General features: G+C 41.5%; 1 protein-coding gene and 1 non-coding gene across 2 annotated transcripts in view; one reads left to right on the top strand and one right to left on the bottom strand.

The window, feature by feature from the left end:
• FOXO1 (forkhead box O1) overlaps positions 1 to 26,515 on the bottom strand; it is a 99,766-nt gene that overhangs the window by 30,476 nt on the left and 42,775 nt on the right. The gene's annotated exons all lie outside the window — the stretch shown is intronic.
• LOC123839994 (U6 spliceosomal RNA) lies at positions 2,226 to 2,332 on the top strand. Its single transcript, XR_006789829.1, has one exon. It is a non-coding gene; the product is annotated as a U6 spliceosomal RNA (small nuclear RNA).

Genomic DNA, 26,515 nt, shown 5'->3' with positions numbered 1-26,515 from the left:
CCGGGAAGGAAAGAAAGCAGAGTGGAAGCTGACAGAGGAAGCACCCAATGGGGCCCATGAACAGAGAAAGTGTAAAACCATTAAAGGCCTGTCCCTTTGTAATTTTACTGTTTTGTTATTTTTGCCAACCCTTATTTCCTGTGACGCGTGCTATATTTGATTGGAAAACTGGATGAAAAAGTCAGGAAATAGTTTCTTCTTCCTTAGGGGGCAGGAAGAATTGTAGCTCTCAAGGCCAACCTGAAGAGATAGAGAGTCACTACTGAGCGACACCACACAGTGGACAGCCTCTAAGATGCCCTAAGAATCTCCTGATATTCAGGCCCTATGTCATCTCCTCTCCTCCAGGCGCTCAGCTAAGCTAGGCCCCAGATTCCTGACCGCACAGAAACTGAAATAATGGTTGCATGTTATTTTAATCTGCTAAATTTCAGAATATGTTGTTATTCAGCAATTGATAGCAAAAATATCCCATTTCATTGAAGCCTTTTACGCAACTGAAATTAGGATTTCCTTAAGTACAAAGCCATCCAACTCAATAGCAGCTACTCTTCTTATCTTTGGGCTCAAAGACTTCATTAGGGTGCAGGATCCTAACAGAATGACATAAGGTAGTCAAGAGCTGATACACTATGTTTTTTCTTAATATTCATTTGTGATAGGGCACCTGAGTGGTGCAGTCGGTTACGCATCTGACTCTTGGTTTTGGCTCAGGTCATGATCTCAGGGTCATGGGATCGAGCCCCGCATTAGGCTCCCTGCTCAGTGGGGAGTCTGCCACTCCCTCTCCAACTGTTTCTCCCCAGCTCATGCGCTCTCTCACTCTCTCAAATACATAAAACCTTAAAAAAAAAAAAAAAGACACTCTCTCCCTCTCTGTCCTTCCCCACCGTTCTCTCACTCGCTCTCTCTCAACTAAATGTATCTTTAAAAACATGTATTTATGGGGCGCCTGGGTGGCTCAGTCGTTAGGCGTCTGCCTTCAGCTCAGGTCATGATCCCAGGATCCTGGGATCGAGCCCCACATCGGGCTCCCTGCTCCGCGGGAAGCCTGCTTCTCCCTCTCCCACTCCCCCCGCTTGCATTCCCTCTCTCGCTGTGTATCTCTCTGTCAAATAAATAAATAAAATCTTTTAAAAAAAAAATGTATTTATTTGTGATGAAGGAATGTATGTATGCGGTGCAAGATTCAAAAGAAGACCTCACCATTTCAAGTATCTGAATAAATGTACCCCAATTAAGGCCATCCTCAAATTCAGGGTTGCCCCCCCATCCCGCTTTCCTTAACTTTTTTTTTTAGTAGGCGCCACACTCACCATGAAGCCCACCATGGGGCCTGAACTCACAACCCTAAGATTAAGGTATGAGAGCTGAGATCAAGAGTCAGACGCATAACCAACTGAGCCACCCAGGTGCCCCACTTGCTTAACTTTTTCCAAAACACTTATCACCATAATATACTTCACATTATACTTAGCTAATCATTATCTCTCTCTCCTGTTGGGATTGTAAACTCCACATGGGTAAGAATTTTGCGAGTGTTTTCTACTGCTGGGTCTCCAGCCCCCAGGCCTATGTGTTAGATATTAAGTACATGGTGACTCCATGAATAAGAAGGAGATATGGCGAGAAAAGTCTCTGCATATTCTTGACAGGGTCACTGATGTAGGAATTCATATATGACACTAAATTTAAAATACTTTTCATCCTGGATGTGTTACTTTTTACTTCTTTGAGAGCTCCAAAAGAAACAGAGGAGTTTTCTACAAAAACATGAATCTTGCCCTGGTGAATCTCAGAATGAAGACATCTGATAATAAAGGCCTTTTCCTTCAATGACTTTTGTGAAATTCTACTTTTGATAAGAGGTTCCAAAGCACATTTTTTTTTTAAAGATTTTTTTTATTTATTTGACAGAGACAGAGAGAAAGAGAGCGAGCAGGGGGAGCGGCAAGCAGAGGGAGAGGGAGAAGCAGGCTCCCCGCGGAGCATAGAGTCCAACGCAAGGCTCGATCCCAGGACCCTGGGATCATGACCCGAGCCGAAGGCAGATGCCTAACTGAATGAGCCACCCAGGTGCCCCCTTCAATGCATATTTTACCTTAAATCAAAATCATTACAGATATTTCGAAGAGTGGCTGCATCATCTTTCCAATCATTGTATTGTTTAAGTCTTCTATGGGGAAAAAAACTTTAAAATTTCAAGTAACAAGAGAGGTTATACTCTACTTGTTTCAGCAGTACATATACTAATATTGGAACAATACAGAGAAGATTAGCATGACCCCTGTGCAAGGATAAAACACAAATTCATGAAGTGTTCCCTATTTGGGAGAAGGTACAATTTATAGTAAATTAAATGCACAGATCTTAAGAGACGGTTGAGTTTGGCAATTGCATACCCCATGGACCACCAGCCCAACCAAGAAGAGGACACTTCTATCACTCCTGAACGTTTCCTTGTGTTCTTTTCCAGTTGATCCAGCATTATTCAGACACCTGAAATGGTGGGGTCTTCTGGTCCTCCAACAATGGCAGCTTCTATTATGATTTTTATTCACCATAGTTTATTTTCACAGTTCTGGCACTGCACATAAATGGTCATATTTTAAAAAATTTAAAAAACAAAAAACAAAAAAAAACAGGGCTAGCAACACTAAAAAACAAAACAAAACCCAAGAGGCCGTGCGTACCACTGTGGTATGGCCGGTGTTACTCAATCTCTCTTATTCCTCATACTGTCCCCACAACCTGCTGGTTGGGTATCTCCTGGGGAATGCACATAACTTAAAACTATAGCGAAGACGACTCAAAATTCTTGGTTGCTATAGGTCAATAAATAAGTTAACGCTTTGCAAGTAGATTAAATGAAATAAATGATTAGGCTTGCTGAATGCTCGCAGACTGACATCTTCATCCAATAACACCATGTACATATTACTCTTCCAAGCTGGGGACATCATAATGTGCAATGCCCATCTCATTTAAACCTCATGCTACTCTCACCTCCTCCTCCAACCGCTCTCAGATGACTCAACACCAGACAAATTAATTTGAGAACCTGTGTACCTGGTCCTCTGTTGGGGGGGGGGGACTATCAAAACTCAGGATACAGAGAAAGTTGCTTCCTGTCCGCAATTTGCTTAGTGAATCAGGCCTACAGTAGCTTTCAGGGAGTTACCTTAAATTCTGAAAAGCAACAGATCAATCCATATTTCAAAGATCCAGAACAAAGAACGTTTGCTTTTTGAACAGCAGTGAATGCAAGGCAGAAGAAAGGCTGACAGAAGGATGCCTAGGTTTCTACATGCCTCAGGGACATTTTCTGAATAGCTCCAATTCAACGACTAGAACTGTAACATCAGCTGAGCTCTGCCTTGGATGTGAGCTCCTGAAGGATCAACACTCTGTCTTATCCTTGTTTGTCCTTCTGCAGGACTTAGCAGAGTCAGGAAACCAAACTTTCCATCACCAGAAAGAATCTACAAGTTACTCTCTCTTGTTTCCAGTTTTAGTAACCCCAATTCCCATTTTCCCGTCCCTTTTCTTACTTTACAAGTGATGGTGCCCCCCTACTGTCCTGCCATGAAATATTAAAGGAGTATATAGGGAGCATTTCTGGGTCTCCCATTATTAAACATAATTAAAAGGTACATAGCTTATGATAGTACCTATCTAATTAAGCAATAATTTCACAGCCTACACAATTATGTATATAAAACTGAACACTGCTAAAGTACCAACTATGCCTCAAGAATAGAAGGAAGCATTCTGAATAAGACTATTTAAAATCTAAGACTGAAGGAGGAGTACGGAATCTCGAGTCACACATATAATACAGTAATTAGAAAACAGTTCACTTCCAGGGTCTTAAGTGCCAGTTTACAATCATTCGAAGATGTTACTGTTTTCTCCTTATGTAATGTTAAAAAAAGCTTAGCAAGATAATTATACATGTTGTAAAGAAAAGCTTTTACCACTGCAGAGTGTGCTTTAAAAATATTTTAAGTTTGAGGCATCTGGGTGGCTCAGTCGGTTAAGCATCCAACTCTTGATTTCAGCTCAGGTCATTGTTCAGGGTCCTTGGATCGAGCCCCATGGGGCTCTGCACTGGGCATGGAGCCTGCTTAAGATTCTCTCTTTCTCTCTCTCCCCCGGCCCTTCCCATCTTAAAAAATATTTCAAGGGCGCCTGGGTGGCTCAGTTGGTTAAGCGACTGCCTTCGGCTCAGGTCATGATCCTGGAGTCCCGGGATCAAGTCCCGCATCGGGCTCCCTGCTCAGCAAGGAGTCTGCTTCTCCCTCTGACCCTCCTCCCTCTCATGCTCTCTCTCATTCTCTCTCTCTCAAATAAATAAATAAAATCTTTAAAAATATATATATATATATTTCAAGTTCAAATTTGAACCCTGGTAGTAAGTATATACAAACTACTGGACATTCTGACCTATGAGCTGGTTCTACCACAAGAAAAGGGAAATTTTAGTTTTTTGTTATTTGTTTTCCCCAAAAATTTATTATATAAAGAATCCTCTGGCTTCCAGTAAAATCTACCGCAACATAACAAAAATTCAGGCCTTTGGATCCTTCTGACATCCTTCTTTACTCCTTAATTAGATGTTTCATTGGCTTTCAAGTGAAACTCAACTACTGGCTCTGAGATCATTTACATTTACTTAGACATTTTAAGCCGCCCTGTCACCATTACAGAGCACTGCTTAATGAGGTCCCCTTACACAATGGCTGGCTTGACAACAACCCACAGTTAATACTAAAATGATCCAAGATTTGCTACTTTTTCTGAATTTAAAAAACTTAGCCTCCTCCCTAAAAATAGGAGGGGGAGAGGTATTATTTCATAAAGGGTGCTTCTACTTGAAGCATTTCCAAGAGAACTGTATAATCATCAAGTGGAGACTTAATATGAATTCAAATAAATTCACAAGTTCAACTCTCAGTCCTTGAACATGGAATCTCCCTCCTCCTTGACAGTGCACAAAAACCACACACTGATCACTTCTAGGCTATTCTGGAGTTTGTGTGTGAGAGCAGAAAGAGCCTAGCAGAAGGCAGGGCAGCAGGGGTGGAGAAGGAAGAAAAGAGAAGAAAGAAGAGGTGTCAGAAGCTTGGGCAGAAGTGGCCGCGGGTCATGAAGAGCTGGCTGGAGAGGGTAAAAATGAGGCTCTCCAGAGTGTAGGAATCCCAACACCTTCATTTTGGGGGTGAGGAAACGGAGGCCATGGTCACAAAGCCAGCAAGTGACAGGAGTCAGGCCCAGGTCACCTGCTGAGAGGGCAGGATGCATAGACAATAAATGAAGAGATAGAGCACCTTTCTTCTCGCCTCACACTCCCCTCTAAGGAAGAGCACAAGAGGGAGGCAGGAGAAAAGGTGTGCAGCTGCAGGAGGAGCCATCTGGCTATGACGACTGATTAATGGGCTTCTCTCTTCAGCGGGATCGACATGAGATATTATGTTTGTAACTTGGTTGAGATTTGTATACTCTCAAGAGGCCAAGATTAACTCCTCGCCCCCAAATAAAGGAACACCCCACTAGCTTTGCATCACAAATGGAATATAAAGACAGTATAGAAAAACTGAGATGGATTAAAAAGTTTAATAAATAATTCACACTTTGCTAGAAATGGCAAGATGCCCCTTGATGCTAAACAGCCAAACCTGACTTTCTATTCCTTAGGGCCTGGCTCTAAAATATAAAATTTTATACTTGAAATGAGCTTTGTAGAGAAGAAAAAAACTTCCATTCAATAAGCTTAACTATTAACTTGGAGGGGGTTGAGTGCCATAAAAACCAGTGCTTCTCATACTTGAAATGCACAGGAACCACCTAGGACCTTGTCAAGAGGCAGATCCTGATTCAGTATGCCTGGGACCAAGACTGAGATTCTAACAAGCTCCCTGGTGATGCCGATGCCATCAACCCCACCCATGAACCACACTTGAAGTATCAAGGCCATAAAAAACACGAGGTATGAAAGTCACATTTCAAGGTATATTTATTTCACAACTTGGCCTGCTAGCTACAGTACAGTGACATTCGAGTTCTTCTCCTCCTGGTGATTGACAGGCTCTGTAGAAATACAAACATAATTTTGGGGGGAGGGGAGGAAGGAGTTTAAGTCCAATTAAGTATAAAAGCACTGTGATTATCTAATCCAACAGAATTTACTCTGGGCTCAGTGAGGAATAGCATAGTCTATGTGTTTTTTCATACAACAAAGGACAGTAAAGGTTGATAGTTATGGAATCTGATTTAATTCCTCTTGAGGGGCCAGATGGACCCAGTGTTCATTTGCATGAAAGCTCATCTTTCCTTACCGAAAAGAAAATTAACGCCCATTTGCTCTCAAATGCGCACTGCGTTGTTTTCCAGGAGTACTGAGGCTTTCATTCGGACAGCCCACTGGAAAGCCTGGGCCAAGACAATGGAATGGAGCTGGGTTGTTCTAATCCAGGTACAAAATTATTAGTAGTATTACCATTTCTATCCATGGTCTCATGTGCCTTAGTGAAAACGTAAGCCTTCTGAAGACTACCTTAAAGTCTTTGTGGGCTAATCCATATTTGAGGAATAAAATTTTAAAACCTAGCCTTAGGAAGCAATGTGGCTTTCTTTAGAAATCTTTACTCAAATGTGTGCCAGTTACTAGTTATACGACCTTAGGTAAATTACTTAACCTTTCTGTTTCCTCCACTATAAAATGAGGACAATAGCCACCTAAGGTTCCAGTAAGATCATGTACTTTGAGCTCTTTAGCAGCTCAGTGGTTGGCCCAGTGGGGTTCAAGGGCAGGATTATCACTGTTACCGTCAGGGCCACCTTCTCCAACTGAGCCAACCAATCCCAATTCGCATGGTGCTAAATACAATCCCTGGTAGGCTCTGTTCTCAGCCGGCTCACATTCCAAGCCAGCAACACATGTAAGTCACACCCACTTTTTAAACACCACATAATTCTTGATTTCTTTGTAATCATCAAGCACTAAGGTATTCAGGAAAGAAAGTCTGCAATACGTACAACCGTTCTCTTCACTGTCCCCAATGCCATCTCATCACTCACTAATCCTTCCCTGTCTTCCCTCAAGTTAGCCTCAGTCTGTCTGAAGACAGCACAGCATCCCAAAGTACTCCCCCAGCAGGGTGTAAGCAGGAATGGGCTGCTTTTTTTCTGCCAGTTTAGTACTGATCACGTGGGCAGGACTATTTACACAAAGCAAAACTCTGGAAGACCATTATTTACAAGTGTGTGTGTGTGTGTGTGTGTGTGTGATTAATACTTTAAGGTCCATAGTCTTCCATACATATTATCTCCATCAATCCCAACAATAACCCTGTGTATTTGGGATCCTATTCTTATTACTACAGATAAAATCTCACAGAGTTTAATACAAGAGACAAGTTCATGGCCACCCAGCCTTTCTGTGTGTTCTCTTAGTCTATAAGAGATCTCCCCAGTAAGAAGGTGGCAGGGAGGTGAATCATCTTTGTTATTGGAACCATCTACATAATTCAGTTACATTCGATTCTGACAGAGACCACTGGAGCCCACTTTTATCAGTGTGAGCTGCACCCCTCCAAGTTATCAGGGTCTGTAAACCGCAGCCCACCACCTGGAGGCCCTTAATCATAGTTTTAAACAAGGTCTCCTGGGCGCCTGGGTGGCTCAGTAGGTTAATCATCTGCCGTCCACTCAGGTCATGATCCTGGAGTCTTGGCTCAACCGGGAGCCTACTTCTCCCTCTGCCGCTCCCCCTGCTTGTGCTCTCCGTCTCTGTCAAATAAATAAAATCTTTTTTAAAAAGAATGTAAGCAAGGTCTCCTGTGCCAGAATGAAAATGGCAACGCTGCATCAAGGTTGAAGCCAAAACCCTGCATTTTGCCCTCGGTAATGGGTCCTGCCCTATAAAGAACCTTCCCTTGAGCTTGCGTTGGTCCCTTCTGCCAGTTCAGGGCTGGAAAGCAGCAGCCGGCCTTGGAGCACTCACACGCCTCCTGAGGACGGCAGAGGACCCTGTTCACCAGTGTGAAATCTCTCTCTCTGCCCCCTCTCCTCCCACCCCCTCTGCCCACACACCCTTCTTGTGCGCAGAGGGCCTTTTCAAAGGTATTAGAGGTGTGCTACAAAATCTTCACTAAGTAATTTAATAATGCGTGCGTGTACTTCAGTCCCAAACAGAGAGGAATGTGCCCAGGAGCCGGCAGGCAGAGGCGCATTCTTCCTGTTGCCCTGAAACTGCAGGCAGCCTAGTAGAGGGCTGGCGGGCGCTGCTCTGGGGACAAGCCCTCTGACCGCACTGCTCTCCCAACGTCAAGGGGCTGGACCTCATCTTCAATTTGTAACCTGGGTTTTTCTCAGTCTCAAATCATAGCCTGACAGATGTTAAAGTCTGACAGGGTCTAAAATCATCTTCTACTGAGTCAAGAATAGGACAAGCAAGACGGAGCAACGGAATAAAGGAGGTCCCAGTTCAGAGAAGGGGAATGGAAATCTACCCGCAGTGAGCGGGAGAACATGAAGTAGTGAAAATGGCTCTTTAAATGGCATACTGCACAGTGGTGGTTATTTTGTCAAGTACTGTTCATGGAATATGGTGACAAATGGGGAAGGACTGTGTCTTGCCAGTGGTATTTAGTTCAGTTTTTCTGGTTTTTTATTTTACTTTATTTTTAAGGAGGGGCAGTCACAAAAGATTCCAAGTTATTTTTAAATTTCTTTCCCTAATATTCTGATTGAATTCATGACCCTTTCAACTAATACAACATTATTTTCAAGAAGGAACAAAAACTAATTAATGAAATAAGCCAGTCTGGCCCACTAGCATGAAAAAAAAAAAAATCACATAACACTGAAACTTTAAAAGAAGAGTCAGTACTTTCTTGAATGGATTCTTTCGGGAATATTTACACATAAAATATGGCTCACACGGTCACTATCCACCCAAACTGGTGAAGCAATTTTTATGAAGTAAGTTGTTCTTGCTTTGCCCTACGTAATGTCACTCATTCTGTGCTACTCCAAGTGTGGTTCAGGGACCCACAGCAGCACCTGAAAGCTGGTTGCAAATGCACGACCTTAGGCTTCACCCCAGACCTAAGGAGTCAGAACCTACATTTGTACAAGATCCCCAGGGGATTCATACACACATTAAAGTTTGTTAACCACCATTTTGCAAGACATTTATTATTTAAAAATCACTTAAGCCCATTTTAACAGCTCTGCTAAGAAAGTCTTCCCTACACTGAGATGTAATATGCCTTCCCCTAAGTCCCATTTATGGATGCTTCCCTAGTAACAAGAATACTCAGGGAAATAACTCTAAAGTTAAGCTTGTGTAAAATACTTTTAAAACAAACTCAAAATTCTTCCTTTGATGTGTGCAATGTTTTGGGGGGGAAAAGAAACATTAAAACTATTACAAGCTTTCCATACCACCACACTTCCCACTATTTCTATTGACCATCAAAAAGTGTACACTAAAAAATGCAAGCAGGTATCCACATTAAATCAACAATATCAACTGAGCAATAAACATGGCAATAAAAGATTCAAGTGAAGAACGGAATACAAGAAAAGCTCTTCAAGGTCAAATTATTTGCAAATTAGTCTTGTTGGGGAAATCTGTTCCATAATTCAGAAGGAGAAAGACAACTGTTCAACTGCAGCATGGGGATGATTTTTCCCCACATGCCAGTCTCTATGCTCGGCATTTTAAACACATTATCGAATTTAAGCCTATCACAGCCCACAGAAGGTGAGCACTGTTTTAGTCTATGTTTTATTGAGGTTTAATTTACATCAAACCAAGAGCTGATATCTGCTGTGTATGGCTATACGAATTTTTACATTTGTTTATCCCCATGTCACCACCCCCCACCGCTGAATCATTTCCAGAACCCTAGCAGGAGGCTCTCTTATGCCCCACCCAGTCAGCAGCCCCTTCCCCACCACTATTCTGACTTCTACCACATACACTAGAGTTTTGCTTGTTTACGGAAATTCATACAAACAGAATTGTGCAGAATGTACCTTTTCCTCCACTGAATAGTTCCAGATGGATCAGCATGGACAGGGAAAAGGGCAGGTCCTGCTGGGAGTGGAGAATGAGTAAAACAACTATAGGAGGCAGGAGAGTGCCTTACTGTATGGAAGGTGGACTGGTAGAGGAGTCTGTAGGAAAGGAAGCTGGAAAGATGGGCCTTTCAGATGGTGAGTGGCCTGGAACGCCAGCAGAGAGTGTCTGAAGGTGTTTGAGATAAAGAATATAATTAAAGTGACATGTCAAGAAATCTGTTGTGGTAGCCTGTCCAGAGTAGAGTGAGGAAAAAGGAAACTTGAGGCAGCAAGCCCAATGTAGAGGTCCAAATAGGAGATGGTGACTGCCACAGGGAAGGAGAGAGGCAAAACCCCAAGGAGTTTCATCCTGACACTTGACAGAGGAAGCTGGAATTGATGGGAGGAGTTTTCCATAGCTCTAGAATGAGACTCTTGAGAGAATGGTGGTGAATGCTACTCAAAATATAATGTAGGCAGTAGGGGAAAGTGGTTTTAGGGAGGAAGGTGAGTTTAACACCACGTGGTCACCAGCTGGCTGAAAATTAGACTAAAGCTCGGAGAAAGATGTAGAGAGGTAGATACTGGAGAATACGGGAGGTGAACAAGACAGCAAGAACTAAATGGGTCTCCAGAAACCGTGTGTTTGTTCTCACCTAGCTGAACCCAGTGAGAACAGAAACCACAGGACTGAACCCTGGGGAACCCTTACTCAGAATGCAAAAAAGGGCCGAGGATAGGATAGGAGTTGGATAAAAAACAAAAGATCGGAGCATAATTTAGCAACAATTCCTGCAATAAGCATTCAATTTAAAGACACTTTTTCTCAAGTACAACCACTGTAAACGCTGAAACAGGTTCTCCAAGAAAACACAAGGTACTTCAGAAGCTTCATTAACTCTTTCTAGCATCTTCAAGGTATTACTTTGCAAATCACTGTCTGGGTATGCTAAACTTAGTAAATTATTGTTTGGGAAGACTAAATAGCAGCCCAGTACTCCGAAAGAGTTAATGGAGCTTCCAAACTGTCTAATTTACTCCTAAGATACTTTTCCTATTCAAGACTCTAGCTCAATTTGCGTATCACCAGTGATGATTAAAAGGCAATCCATGAAACTAAGCATTCAAATTTCTGACCAAATCAGATCTAACAGATCCAATATTTTATTTAGACTCCCTAATCATAACAAATTCTAGATGATTAATAACCCATCAACAGTGATACTTCCTCAAGAAATCCACTACAAATAAAAACTGAAGGGAAAATCTGAGATCAATACCTGCACAGGAACGATGTCTGAAAACATGAGCCTAAGCCATGTCCAGTCTGTGTATAAAATTATCCCACAGGCACAGACTATTAAGTCAATCCCCCTCTGTTTGCCTGCTCTGCATTCATCTCCCCCTTCACAGACTTTAACTTCTACCAGATGACAAATGATAAATTGGGTTTGCTAAAGCCCAGCCTTTAGGAGATATTAAATAAGAATCCCTACGATGAGGCATGCTTCTTTTCTCTAAATGAGGACAATAGGTAATATGAAAAGAGTAATTTAGCTGTTGACTTGAAGCTAATTTTTATCTGCTCGAGCCACTTCCAGTTATGCTGCCAATGATATTTTACATTATTCCCTGAATGAACTTACTCTATTAATCAAAAGCAAGTTGGCAAGTTTTATACACAGCATTAAGCAGTGATTTTTAAAACATAATGCACAGAAAGCGGAAGCATTGCTAAAACATTCAGATGTTTCATTAAAGAAATAAAGCACTCTCCCATTTTTCAAATTTTCTTTAATGATCACATTTTTAAAATTATAAATACAAATGCAAAGCCAAATTAGTTCTCAAGTCTCCAAGTAAATCTGAACAAATGAATCTTCTGAAACGCCCAATACATTAAACACGATTCTTCACTGTAACCCCATTTCAGAATTCTTACTACAATTTTCAGTGGTTAAATGGCTTTTTTTGGTCAGACTGGCACTTTTGGGCACATGTTTTATAAGATGTTACTCTTGCTATGCTGGTCTTTTGAAAAAGATAAAGCAATAACTAAGTATCTTTGTACAAGCACAGTTTTTATCATTAACATCTTGACTTGAGGGGCACCTGGGTGGCTCAGTCGGTTAAGCATCTGCCTTCGGCTCAGGTCATGACCCCAGGGTCCTGGGATTGAGCCCCGCATCGGGCTCCCTGCTCGGCGGGAGGCCTGCTTCTCCCTCTCCCCCTCCGCCTGCCGCTTCCCTTGCTTGTGCGCTCTCTGTGTCAAATAAAATCTTTAAAATATTTGAACATCAGGACACCTGGGTGGCTCAGTTGTTAAGCGTCTGCCTTCGGCTCAGGTCATGACCCCAGGGTCCTGGGATTGAGCCCTGCATCCCCGCCGTAGATTCCCTGCTCAGCGGGGAGTCTGCTTCTCCTCCCTCTCCTCCACCACCTGTGTGTGTGCACTCTCTCTCTCTCTCTCTCAAATGAGTAAAAAATCTTTTAAAATAATCTTGACTTGATAAATACCTTGAAATGGATATACTAAAGATCCTCAGTTCAGACCGGTTATATAATCCAAAAACAAACTGTAAGATTTATGGTTGAAAAATAAGGTGGGTGCCTGGCTGGCTCAGTCCATAGAGCATGTGACTCCTGATCTCAGGGTTATGAATTCAAGTCCCACATGGGCTGCACAGATTACTTAAAAATAAAATCTTTAAAAAAAAAAAAAAGTAACTGGAACTCCATGGAAGTACATTTTTTTTTTAAGATTTTATTTATTTATTTGTCAGAGACAGCACAAGCAGGGGAACAGCAGACTCCCCACTGAGCAGGGAGCCCGATGCGGGACTCGATCCCAGGACCCTGAGATCATGACCTGAGACGAAGGCAGACGCTTAACCAACTGAGCCACCCAGGCGTCCCTGGAAGTACATATGTTGTTAATGAGATTACATATATAACTTTCCGAGCAAAGAGGCATTGGTTGAAATCACACACAGAAAAATTCATGTAAACTTTCACAAAAGACAAGCATTCTGGTTTTCTCTTTATTTTCAGTGCCATCATCATAGGAACAAATTAAATTTTTTAAACTTTTTTAAACTAGCTACAGACTTAACCAACCTACATCTTGGCTGTAGGTTATGCGTCCTCTCTTTAACTTTGTGAAGGTGAATCTGAGTGAAGGAACTGGGAAGCGAACAACCAAGAGACAGTGGATCTATTCTCTGGTATTGAAACTAGTCATCCGCAAAAAAAATTAGGTCTGCTGTACAACTGAGAAATTCTCAAAAGAAACAGGTACATAAGATTAAAAGAAAAGCTCTCAAAGGAAATATGAAAAACCCTTTTTCTCCCCAGGCTCACTTATGAGGACAAGAAAAAATTTTTAAGTTCAAAGCATAAAACTCATTAATACAAATCCCTTGGGGTTCAATGAGAAGAACATGGGAAGATGCATAATCAGTGTACATGTTTAATGTAAAAGAGAATGAAATTCACAGAAACAATATAAAAAAAATATTTCAAATACCAGTGGAGAGGTATTTATCTTCAAGTGGTACTACAGTTTTTTTTTTAATGCCCATGTTTTTCTAGACAAAATCATTTAGAGGGGCATCTGGCTGCCTCAGTTGATAGAGCATGAGACTCTTGATCTTGGGGTTGTGAGTTCAAGCCCCACGTTGGTCCTAGAGCTTATTTAAAAAATAAAAATAAAAATAGGGCGCCTGGAGGACTCAGTCAGTTAAGCAACTGCCTTCTGCTCAGGTCATGATCCCAGGGTCCTGGGATCAAGTCCCACACTGGGCTCCCTGCTCAGTGGGGAGTTTTCATCTTCCTCTCCCTCTGCCCCTCCCCCTACTCGTGGGCGTGAGTGCTCTCTCTCTCTCTCAAATAAATAAAATCTTTTTAAAAAATAAAAATAAATAAAACTAAATCATTTAGAATTTTTAAAAAACTGTTATTTTAATTTTATCCCAATACAATGCATCCTATCTAGCAGGCATGATTTACCATTTGGCCACTAACTGCCAATCATTTTAAGGCTTTTCCAGGATTTGTGCCAGAGATTAACAACATATCCTTTTAGCTGACACATGTAACGATGGTCCCAAATGCAATACAAAACAACAACATACTACCAACTACCAAACCATACTACCAAGCTCATCAACTTGATAAGCACAATTTTCTGCATGTTACTCACACTACCATAAAATCGGCACAGAGTTCAAGGTCCATTTTGTGTGGGATGAGTAAGGGATGAATGTGAACACAACACACACTCAACTCACCCATTCACTGTCTTAGTCACTCAACAGCTAGACCACCGTTAGGGCCATCTCCTTAGCAGTTTTAACTGAAGGCACTGGTAATAATCTTTCAAGTCTCTTTCAACTTCTTACTACGCCTATGACTTCTATTTATATTTTACTTCTCTCAGCACACACTTAAAAGATAAATCTACCATTTCAATACATGGTGATAAGGAGAAACAAGACATATCACAAAGTAGGTTAGATGTGGCTTTTTGGTAGTTTGTGTTTTGTTTTGTTTTGTTTTTAAGATTTATTTATTTATTTCAGAGAGAGAAAGAGAGGACAAGAATGCACAAGCAGAGGGAGAACCTCAAGTAGACTCCCCGCTGACAAGCGGAGCCCAATTTGGGGCTTGATCTCACGACCCTGAGATCATGACCTGAGCTGAAACCAAAAGTCAGACACTCAACCCACTGAGCCACACAGGCATCCCAGTAGTCGTTAACGTCTTAGTAACACTGACTGTTAGGTCAAAACATGTTTGTTATCCAATCGAATCCAAACTCGATCAAAACCCTAGCTGGTCAATTAATCCAAAAAAAAAAAAAAGACAGTACAGAATTTTTTTTAATGATATACAGGATTTAAACATTTACCTTAAAAATATGCATGTAAAAGTGTTTTGCTATGCGGGAGGGGAAGAATGAAGCGGGGGAAATCGGAGGGGTAGACGAACCATGAGAGATGATGGACTCTGAAAAACAAACAGGGTTCTAGAGGGGAGGGGGGTGGGAGGATGGGTTAGCCTGGTGGTGGGTATTGAGGAGGGCACATTCTGCATGGAGCACTGGGTGTTGTGCACAAACAATGAATCATGGAACACTTCATCTAAAACTAATGTTGTAATGTAAGGGGATTAACATAAGAATAAAAAAATTTAAAAAAAAATTTAAAAATTTAAAAATTTAAAAAAAATTAAAAAAAAAAAAAAAGTGTTTTGCTAAAGTAAAAAACCTTTCCTTTGAGGCAAGGTCCTATGGTTGGATTTCCAGTCTTTCTTACCAATCCACAATGCATTGTCACCAAATACTTACATTTTTTATTTCTCTAAAGTGGAGAAGGAATCTGCCCATAGCATAGCAATCCAACTACAGAATTCTTCATGCTTTCCCCCTAATCTTTCATAGGGTCTGATCACACCTAATTTATCAGCAACTTAAGTCTTCCCCAAATGTTCACTTAGTTTTCCTAAAAACAATTATTTCATTCATATTTAAGGGGTTCGTTTAATAGTTAATTTTTATTAATTGGGAAAACAAGTACAACTGCACAAACATGTCTGAAAAAGCACAACCAAATTCCAAGAGAAAGACAACTAACATAGTGCACTAGAGGGTAGCTCAAGCAGTCAGATACCACATTCAATGAGTAAGGGGGTTTTATGAAGGGAATGGAGAGCGTGGGTTAATGTGCGTGCTGGCGAAGTGAAGGCCCAACTAGGAGAGCTTCTACTGTAGATGCTGGTGTTGCCACCAAGACATACCCTAAACATTTTTGTGCCAAACGGGTAAAGATGTTTTGTTTTTTTAATGTTTGATTTAGGTTTTTTTTTTAAGATTTTATTTATTTATTTGACAGAGAGAGACACAACGAGAGAGGGAACACAAGCAGGGGGAGTGGGAGAGGGAGAAGCAGGCCTCCTGCGGAGCAGAGAGCCCGATGCGGGGCTTGATCCCAGGACCCTGGGATCATGACCTGAGTCGAAGGCAGACGCTTAATGACTGAGCCACCCAGGCGCCCCTGATTTAGGTTTAAAGTGATAGAATTAGCCTGAATTGTTTCAAGTTCGATACTTGCCACCCAAGAAGCACTTATATTAACACTTTAAGTGTATAAGAGTTGCATGTTACTTGTTCCTGCAAGTCCATCTTCTGGAAAATCTAAAGAGTGATAATTGTATATATATATATGTGCATGTATGTACATGCTAGTTAATGTGCACCTATGACCACATGTAACTCTCAATTATTTCATAATTACCTTGATGCCAGATACATTTTTTTAATTCTCCTAAGCTTTGGAATACATAGTATTTTCTGTAGGTGGTTCTCTTTGCATGTTTATCTTCCTATGTGTTCTACATACCTATATTAGAACTGATTCAGATGCTTTCACCCTGGTGTCAGATTGGTACTAGACAATGACACCAAGCCACCAGCATCAACGAAAGGAGAGACACATAACCTATACTGCAGATGACTGAAAGATGATGCTACTTAATCATCACAAGCCCTTTCCTGCGGGAGGCTTTCTTTGAAAATGTCATAACAGGCAATATGGCTCTAAACCAGACAGCTCTGTATTTGTTCACATATTGGTAAATATTACTGTCATCCCTAAATACTGTTCTTTGTGGAAGAATAAACCACAAGCCACTGGGTTAAAATGTTATTTTTTCCCCAGACAGAAACCAAAAGTGTATTTATTTAACATTATAGAGAGTTAACCAGCTATATGTTTAATTCCTCCTAAAATCCAATTGGTTCCTCTTTGACAGAAATTCTTTCCTCTTAAACTGCTTCAGCAGCAATGCAAATTTTGCTATAATCACATTTGTTAAATGCCACAGAAACCTGAATTCTTTGTTTCCAGAATTTAAAAACTGGTACATATTTCATGATTTACTAAAAACCAAACAAATAATACTGGATAGTGCTGCTCTTCATTGTTTATGCAAAAAAAAAAATGATTTAGCATTTTTTAAAAACTCTGAAGTTTCTAACAGTAAAAGAAAGGGCATTCCTATGAAAACTAATTATGCTAAGTTATGTTAAAGTCCTTTTTAAAAAAAAAATTATTTATTTGAGAGAGAGAGAGAAAGAGAGCACGAGTGGGAGGGGAGGTGCAGAGGGAGAAGCAGACTCCCCGCTGCGCAGGGAGCCCAACACAGGTCTCGATCCCAGGACCCTGCGATCATGACCTGAGCCAAAGGCAGATGCTTAACAGACTGAGCCACCCAGGTTCCCTATGTTACAGTCCTTTTAAGTGTGCTTTCAGATAAAAATATTGTAACTTAAATTTTTCAAAATGATTAATATGCACATACAGGCACGCAAGCACACGCGCACACTTTTGATTAACTAGAACCCAGTCCTTACTCTTAGCCTGCAAAACCACATGCTGTAGAAAAAAGTTAATACATGTCTACAGAAGTAAATAACTAAAAACAGAAAAATAAACTCTTAAAATCCACTGCTTAATCGTATCATTTTATTCCCTTATCAAGGAATAAGTGCATGACTTCCAGGATATTTTGAGGATAATTTCAATCTGTTTGCAGATGCTCCATTACAATTCTAAGAAGTCCAGAGTGTCACAGTTGGTGCTTAAAACTTTTAACAGTATTACTGTCAACAACTCACATATGAAGAATGCCCTCCCCAACAATGCCCTACTTTCAAATACAAATGATGGGGACATGGCCCTCACTTTTCCAGCCTCAACTCTAGTATACCCAATTCTAACTACAACACACTTCTCGATTCCCTTATCACGCTCACCCTCTAACACAAGCATCCCTTTGGTCAGGGCTGCTCCTACCACCCTGGATTTCCTCCTTGCCGGCCCAAATACTGCCTCAGCCTGTTGAAATTCTACCTCCACTTCAGTACCCACTTAAGGTGGTGGGCAGCATCTTTCCCCGGTGCTTCCACCCAGCATGACCTTTCCAGTTCCTGAAACCCCATGGCATTCCCTTCTGCAGCACTCTCCAGTCACATTACCACCATCCTTGCAGGCCAGTCACTAGAGAAGCCCTGACCAGCTGTTAGCCACTCACAGAAGAGGCTAGCTGTGGCATCACCAACTGCACAAAGGGAAGGAACACCACCACTGGTGATCAGCAAAGATGCAGGGCTAGCAAATGTGACCGACTAATGTGTGGCAGGACACCACAAATTATACCAATAATACTGCCAACACTAACCACTAAAAGATGCCTCTTCACATCAGCTGACAAGTGTTTAAAGCTGGTTAAGCACGAATCTAATAATCTAGAAGATGTGCATGAGTGGATACATCATAAAATTATCAATAATAATAAAAATATCAACAAATCTGGAACAGAAAAGATACCCTGACAGAATAATACAGTGGAATTTACTGAAAGGCATGTCTACTTAACCAAAACACTACAAAAACAAGTTTTCCAAATGTCTGATAGCAAGATAAAGCAAATGTAAAAACTGAAGATCAAAAATAACATCCATCACTCTAGTGACCAAGGAGGTTTCAAACATACCAAGTTGACAATCTACCAAAGTGAGGTTATAACATCCTTCAAACACTGAGACTATACCACACCCATCCTGTCACCTGAAGCTGTCTAACTTAAAACAGACTATTTCAAGGACTAGCAATAGTCCTTGAAATAGTACTCAGAAGTAGTACCCCAGTTTCTGTCAGCTTATGAAAAAGGGGTTTTAAATGACTGCACATCATGTGTTCTATTTTTTAGAAGGGCAGGGCTATGGAAGTGGATGTTCATGCCAGACTACCTGCCAGGTGTCCGCCTGTCCCTCTGTTCTCCCTGAGGGTCCTGTGTACCCACCATCCAACTTCAGTGCCATCCCTGTTCCCCACTTTCTTTCTTTTTTTTTTTTTTAAGATTTTATTTATTTGACACAGAGAGAGACAGCTAGAGAGGGAACACAAGCAGGGGGAGCGGGAGAGGGAGAAGCAGGCTCCTGGTTGAGCAGGGAGCCCGATGCGGGGCTTGATCCCAGGACCCTGGGATCATGACCTGAGCGGAAGGCAGATGCTTAATGAGTGAGCCACCCAGTCACCTCTGTTCTCCACTTTCTGAAATCTGATCCCATCCTGACCCTGCTTAAAACCCCTTGGTGGCTTTCTTTTTCCAGGCTGGAAAGGTAAAGATCAAGGTACAGGTACCACCAGGTAAAGATCAAGTTCATGCAAGGTTCTCAGATCTGACCCTGCCTGCCTCTCTGCAGCCTTGTCTCACTCTGCCTCTCATCCTTCTGACTTTGTGTGTGGGCTACCGAGACATACTGTGCCATGTTGTGCTTCCTAGAGGGTCTCCGTATCCCTCCTGACCAGAGGTCACTGCTGCCTCCTGCCATGTCTCTCCCTTGTGCCTTGTTCAGGCCTCTGTTACAGAAAGAGGCACATGGTATTGCAACTCTGCAACACCTGGAAAACTGGGGGACCATCCTGAGTACTTAACAAACACAGCAAGGAATCAAAGAGTATATGATGTCTACATCAGTGTTGCAATCCTTGGACTACTGTAACATTCCAAATCCCCAGAGGTAAACAACTATCCATCCTAGTCACTAAATAGGAGCACCAGAAAACCCATATTATTCTTGGAAACACTTTTAAGATATACTTCCATGAGCTTCCCATTTGGGGCTTCTTACAACCTTCATTTGTTCCAAATGCACTCTACTACATGTCAGGCACGGTACTAGGCACTATGAATGAATGCTAAAGTAAAGCACTGTCTCCACTCTAAAGGAACTTAGATCCCACTGGGGGATTCGACAGCCCCAAATAAGCATTCAGCAGTCACTATTCCACACTACTTAGTACAATACACACAAATTATCAATCCCCATACATTCAATGCTTTTATTCTTGTCTGCTACTTAACCTGCTTTGGCTATAAAACCCTATCTGTTGCTCTTGAGCATTTCCTAATGTTTTACACCTTTCCAATACATGGCAACATAAAGGTGGACTGGAGGTGACAATAAATGAAATCTGTTCGTACTGATAGGGAATGAAACAGAGACAGAATGGCCCAACATCTTCATTTTACAAAACAAAGTGGACCAAGGCAGACAAATTACATGAAGTGCCTAGGGTCCTCCAACAGGTAAACAGCTGAACTAGATTTAGAATCCAAATCTCCTAAATCTCAGCTCACCCCCTACCTGATAGTGACATGTGCTCTGCGATGTGTTAAATTCAGTCCACAGTCATATGAAAACTGGTGTTTCTTGGAGCATGGCAAATGACAAAAGCCAAAGACAACAAGGTAGCACCATATAATCTCATAACCAAATGCTTCCTTCAGCTGCTAACATTTTTAGCATTTGTGGTAAATAGAACTGTTGGTCCCAATTGTTCCCTTGTGGCTATTTCTATGGCCTCTTGCTGAATGAAATACACTTCCCTACTCCTTGATTTCAGGCTTGGCCATGACTTATTTTGGCCAATGGGATGCTAGTGAACCTGGCACTAACAGAGGCTTGAAACGACTCGCACAGTAAGGCTGCCCCTCCTGAGCATCTAACATCATCATGAGAAGAACTTATCCCAGAGTCACCGACCTTCCAGTCTGGACCTCAAAGTGAGAAACAGAGCTGCCCCAGGCAACTTCATACACATGAACAAGAAATAATGCTTGGTAGGTGTGTGACACCAAGATTTTGAAGTCGCTTGTTATGCAGCAGAAGATGACTGATACACTGTCCTTCAAGTCAAAAATGCATACTTATGGTTACCTGTCATGGCTATATCCCCTTAGAATATCAACTTGCTGTTAAAGTAGTAATTACTTTACTCTTTTTTATTTCCATTTTACTAATTCCTCAGGGTCATCTTTTATTTTAATTATCTACAGAAAGGAACAGGTCTCCAAATTACAGTGCCATCTCCAAATGTTTTACTGATTCTTAAGGCAGGTATTGTGAGAGTGGGAGAAAAACGTATCCTGTCAGTATCACCTCATAAAATGCCTTCTTTCCCCTTCAAAGCAGTAAGATTTGTCACGATCACAACTAATTTATTAAAAATAATTCTCAGCTCCTATGATGGGAAGGGAGTACATCCATCTTTCAGCACAGGTACTAAAGACTTTTAAAAGACTGCTTTAAAACCCTCAACTATCGGGGCGCCTGGGTGGCTCAGTTGGTTAAGCAACTGCCTTCGGCTCGGGTCATGATCCTGGAGTCCCTGGATCGAGTCCCACATCGGGCTCCCTGCTCGGCAGGGAGCCTGCTTCTGCCTCTGACCCTCCCCCCTCTCATGTGCTCTCTCTTTCTCATTCTCTCTGTCTCAAATAAATAAATAAAATCTTTAAAAAAAAAAAAAACCCTCAACTATGATAAAGGTTAAAATACACTGAATTCTGATATTTTTCAAGGGCCTCCAAATCAAGATAACATTAAACAATAAGGCCCATGTAAATGCCCTTCAATTTAGCCATCTCTTATTCCAGCACACAGTTCAATGCTGTTAAAACTACTATAGCTTAATTAATTATAGTTATCATCTGTAATTTTTGAAGCTGAGTAGACTTGAAATAAAATTACGTTTAGACCCACAGAACACTCTATGCAATAGTTATCTGGAGGGTGAAATACCAAACTAGAAACCTACTGCTGATTTCTCCTTCTGGTTGTCATGACAAGGTTAATGTGCCTCCTTTCTTTATTCTTCTGTCTGTCTACAAAATGAGGACTACTTCCTTTCGAACGGATGTCATTTCCAAGTTCACGTATCAGTATACACAGTATTAGATGCCTGGAGTATGTATAGAATGACGCCTGGGTCCTGGTACTTGTGAGTCCATTTATGCAACAGCACAAAAAAATACAGGTTTGAAGCCATCAATTTTTTATGTCAAACGAGTTCGTGATCTCCTTTAGAAAATGAAAGCTACTCATTTGTCCATTGTGGACTATAGGTAGTTCATTAAAATTTGACCAGGAAAACCAAGTTAAACATTCCTCCCCACTTTTGAATCAAGACCAGGAAAATGGCACAGTCTTCAGGGAAGACTGTATTTACTTACATATATTCAAACTGATAAAGATATTCGGGGGGGGGCGGGAATCCCTCAAAGCCAAATTTAACATGGAGCAGAACTCAAGGGATGTGGTAACTGGGGGGCGACAAACTGACATGCGCTTTTTTTTTTAAACTAACCTCTCACTGAAATTTAGCATTATTTGCAATGCTAATAACATAGTATTAGCAGTACCTGTGACTTTGGCACCAATGGAAATTTGATATCTTCACATTAGAGTTGCTATCAAAATTCAAAATATTTACTTGTAAATGAGTTACCTCAGAATTATGATGACTCACCAGAAGATCTATTTTAGTATATTGATCAAGAAGCACATCTATTGTCATATAATAACCGTATCCACTGTAGCTGGCTTGCTTTGCAATCACTCGTGTTGCACCCTGGGCCACATCTCTCACTCTCCAGTCCTTATTAAACTGAGGACATCCCGAGTGGGGAAAGAGATGAGCACACTGGGGGAAGGGAGAGGAGAGAACAACCTGTGTCTGTGTGCGTGTGTGTGTGTAAAACAGTGAAATTAAAAAAGGGTAATTATGATGAGGCATCTGTCTATTTGGCACCATCCAAAACCAGCAAGCAATAATTGTACAACAAGGGGGTGTTTAGTGTATGAGGTTTAGGACATTGTGCCAGAAAACCTAAAGCATCCAAGTTGTAAAACATTATAATAAGCAGGTAATCCTAGGCCCAGCGTCCAAGTTTCTGCCCTAACCTGTTCCTTATGATTATGATTTTAAAACATCCCAGTGTCAGCAGGTTCACTGTGAGTCAGACCTGAAATAATAAATGGCTTATTTTCCATCCTGATGGAGGAAATACATCATGGCTCATTGTGGCTCACTTAACTGAGGCTGTTTTTACAGGAAAATATAAAAATAACTAAGTCATTTTTACTTTAATTTTTTTTATTAACAAAGCTCTATACTACAATCCACTTTAAAAAGAAAAAGCATGTTTTCCACATAAGCTATAAAAACAATACCTCGCAAACATCTAGAAGGAAAAATAATATAAACACCCAGAAAGAAAATTAAATTTTTGACCAACAAACACCCTGGTGGGTCAAGATAACCAATTAAATGCATTTGCTTCATCAAGATAAAGTGCTGCTTATTTAAACTGTCAACCACATGATAATACTGTTAAAGCCAAAATATTTCACCACCATTTGTTAAGGTTGCCAGGTTTGATAAAACTACATTTATGTATACACAAATATATACATACATTCCAGAACCCAAAGTCTTGACTACCACAACCTCTCAACTAAAAGTCAGCGGGAAAAGGACACCTTCGCCAAAATAAATGCTTCCCCAATGACATGTGCACTGCGTACAAAACCATAAGCCCATCACCCATCATGTCTGCAGATACTGCTCACTACAATGAGTGAGCAGGACATTCTAGGAACAATGAGTTTGTTCTGTCCTGCTACTTAAATTCATCCTATTCCCATAGAAGAGAATGACTAGAACCCATAATTCCCTTACGGGTTCTAGAGACCACCGATGACACCACTTCAGAATGCAATCTTGTTATCCAAAATGGCAGCCAATTATTAGGTACATACATACTTTAGGATATGACAAATAAATTTAGAATTATAGAAGGCTCTCAGTGTATAATACATTTGAATACAAAGAATGCACAGCTCCACTGACTGTTTACATTGAGAAAGTGAAGCCATCATTCCATCTCCTCTTGAAAGGGTGCTCTAGGTAGAAAAACCTGCCAACGTTCCCACTGACCTACCGCCCATTCCCTCCTCACCTGACTCTCCCTACGTCCCTAACCATGAGTGGGGGAATGAGAAAAGGCAAATAGCAGAAGGCATATTTGGGTGTGTCGTTCTCATTTTCAAGAGCTTTAAAAGGCACAAACTGGGGGCGCATGGGTGGCACAGTCAGTTAAGCGTCTGCCTTCGGCTCAGGTCGTGATCCCAGGGTCCTGGGATCGAGCCCCACATCGGGCTCCGTGCTCGGCGGGAGGCCTGCTTCTCCCTCTCCCACTCCCCCTGCTTGTGTTCCCTCTCTTGCTATATCTCTCTCTGTCAAATAAATATATTAAAAAAAAAAAAGGCACAAACTGTGTCCTCTTCATGAGCCTTGTTATCTCACTCCTATCACAGCTATAGTATTACCAATACTGGGCAGGGGGGGAACACATGAACTAGGGGGCTAAATTTTGCCCTGCCTTCCTGCAGGAATTACGGAGGACAGAGTCAATAGACTCTTAGAGGCCTGGTCAAGAACTGCACTTGGGAGTTCCCACTCTTCATCCTGCATTTTTTAGCAGTCACACCATGGAGACCTTGAGTCTCATTCACAAAATCTGGGCTTCACCACCTCTCGCATGGGTTCTATAAAGCTCAAAGGGGACAGAGCAGGACAGGTGCACAGCACATTACAGACACTTAAATATTAAGAGAATGTGCCATTAATGAGGGCAAAGAATGTTAGAGGGTCTCTATGAATCTATAAAATTGAAGTACCAGGATGACACCTCAGGGTTTCAACCTTAAAAATAGAAGGGATTCTTGATATATATGCGTGTTACACACACACACACACACACACAGCACATACACAAGTGCAAGCATACGTAAGGAGATTTCTTTTAAAAACAAAGTTGACCCTACAATTCTGTGGCTGAGATATTTTAAAGTCCTAGGCACAAAAATTTCTTTTTTTTTAAAGTCAAGTCCATTACTGGTATCAGGTGATCTAGAATTTTAATGGCAACGTTTTAAAGAGCAAATGACCCACAAACTCTGCTTTCCCATACTCCTTTCCTCAGCAACATGAAGTCAAAGAAGTAAACTTTAACCAGCCACAATTTTAAGAAACCCACCAGATGATCCCAAGTATCTGAACCCTGGGATCTTTGTTAAAACGAACAGCTAATACACATAAACTCTTATTTCTCCATTAGGATGATCACTAGGTCAGTGAAACACAGCAAAGTCAAAAGTGTCCTCTTTTGGGGGGGGGGGGGGTGGCGCTTGTGTTGGGGGCAGGGTGTGAGGAACAAATGGCTAGAAGTAGAAAGAGACAGTGAAAAGGTCAGTGGCCTGTCATCTCTCTCTTCCTTAGGCACATAAGAATGTGACACGGTTACATGTGGTTTGCAAGAGGCCTCCTCCCTTTACAAGCTGCTTCTCCAACCCATCGCCAATCTAAATCAATTTTTATTTTCAGTTTGGTGTTAAAAAAAAAGAAAAGGTTACCACACACAGAGGGACTTTAAGTCTGAGACTTTAATCACATAAAGTCTGGAACTTCAAAGTTGCAGTTCCCACAGCAACAGCAACTCCGCTCCCATCTGCAATTTGAGTGTTACTGTATATGGTAGTCTCTCTGATTTAAGACCTTGATATGTGTGTGGGCAATGTGGCCAAGTCACAGGCACTATGAATTTGAATTTCCTGGCTCTCACTTGGTTGCTTTTAGTGGGTGATTATGGGGCATTAGCATCTGCATTTAAAGCAGGTCCCCAAAGAGGAAGCACATTCAGGTCACTTGAACAAACATGAGTGTGGGCCACACCAGAACCATCTGATGGACCGCCTGGCAGCCCCACCTCTTCAGTTCTGTAGTCTTCATCAGAGCCCAGTGACCAGGACCGCCAGGATGGCGCTCACAGGATTTCAAGTTGCACCCTAATGGCTGGCACCATTAAATGGCTCATTTTTCTAAGAGTCTGTGAAGAGCTTTTAACAGACAGAAGAGAAAGTAAATCAAAGCCCCTCTTTGAAGAGAGGAAAAAAAAAAAACAAAAAAAACCCCTAGCATCCAACCCAGCATTTGAACAACTGGCAGTAGCCTTTCCTCTACCACACAACACAGTGGTTTCCAAAGGTATTTTCCAGCAGTCTAGTTCCTGATTTCAGTGGCCACTCTGTTTCAGGAATAAGAACAAAATTTAATACGGAGACGAATGTTGGAAAAGTCCCCAGGAACTAACAGCGCCAGTAGTTGGTTATGTGCGTGTGCACCCAGTCACGCCAGGGTGCTTCTAAATACCAAACTGTTTGCTGTATACCTGGGCTCTACTGTTCCCATCTCCACCAGTGACTGAAAATGTTGAGGCTAGATACATTTAACCATCAGAATATGTGCCGACCGTGAGCTAAGCCTACTTTAGAAAGACGAGAGCACTGCTGGGGATGTGGCCCTCCATTTCAAAGCAGCACAATCCTGCAGTAGGATGGCACCACATGTAATTCATCTGAAAATGCTACCCAGAGAGTGGCCTACATGACTCAAGGTCACTGGAATTGTAAAAGACTTAAAAATACAGTCAGGTCCCCCACACTTTTCAAAAACTAAGGCACAGAGGGCTCCTGAGAGCA

This window comes from Mirounga angustirostris, unplaced genomic scaffold, assembly GCF_029215605.1.
Source record: "Mirounga angustirostris isolate CCGP_5_RB_7025 unplaced genomic scaffold, mMirAng1.0.hap1 SCAF_3, whole genome shotgun sequence".
Taxonomy (NCBI): Eukaryota; Metazoa; Chordata; class Mammalia; order Carnivora; family Phocidae; genus Mirounga; species Mirounga angustirostris.
This window is presented reverse-complemented; position numbering and strand designations above follow the sequence as displayed.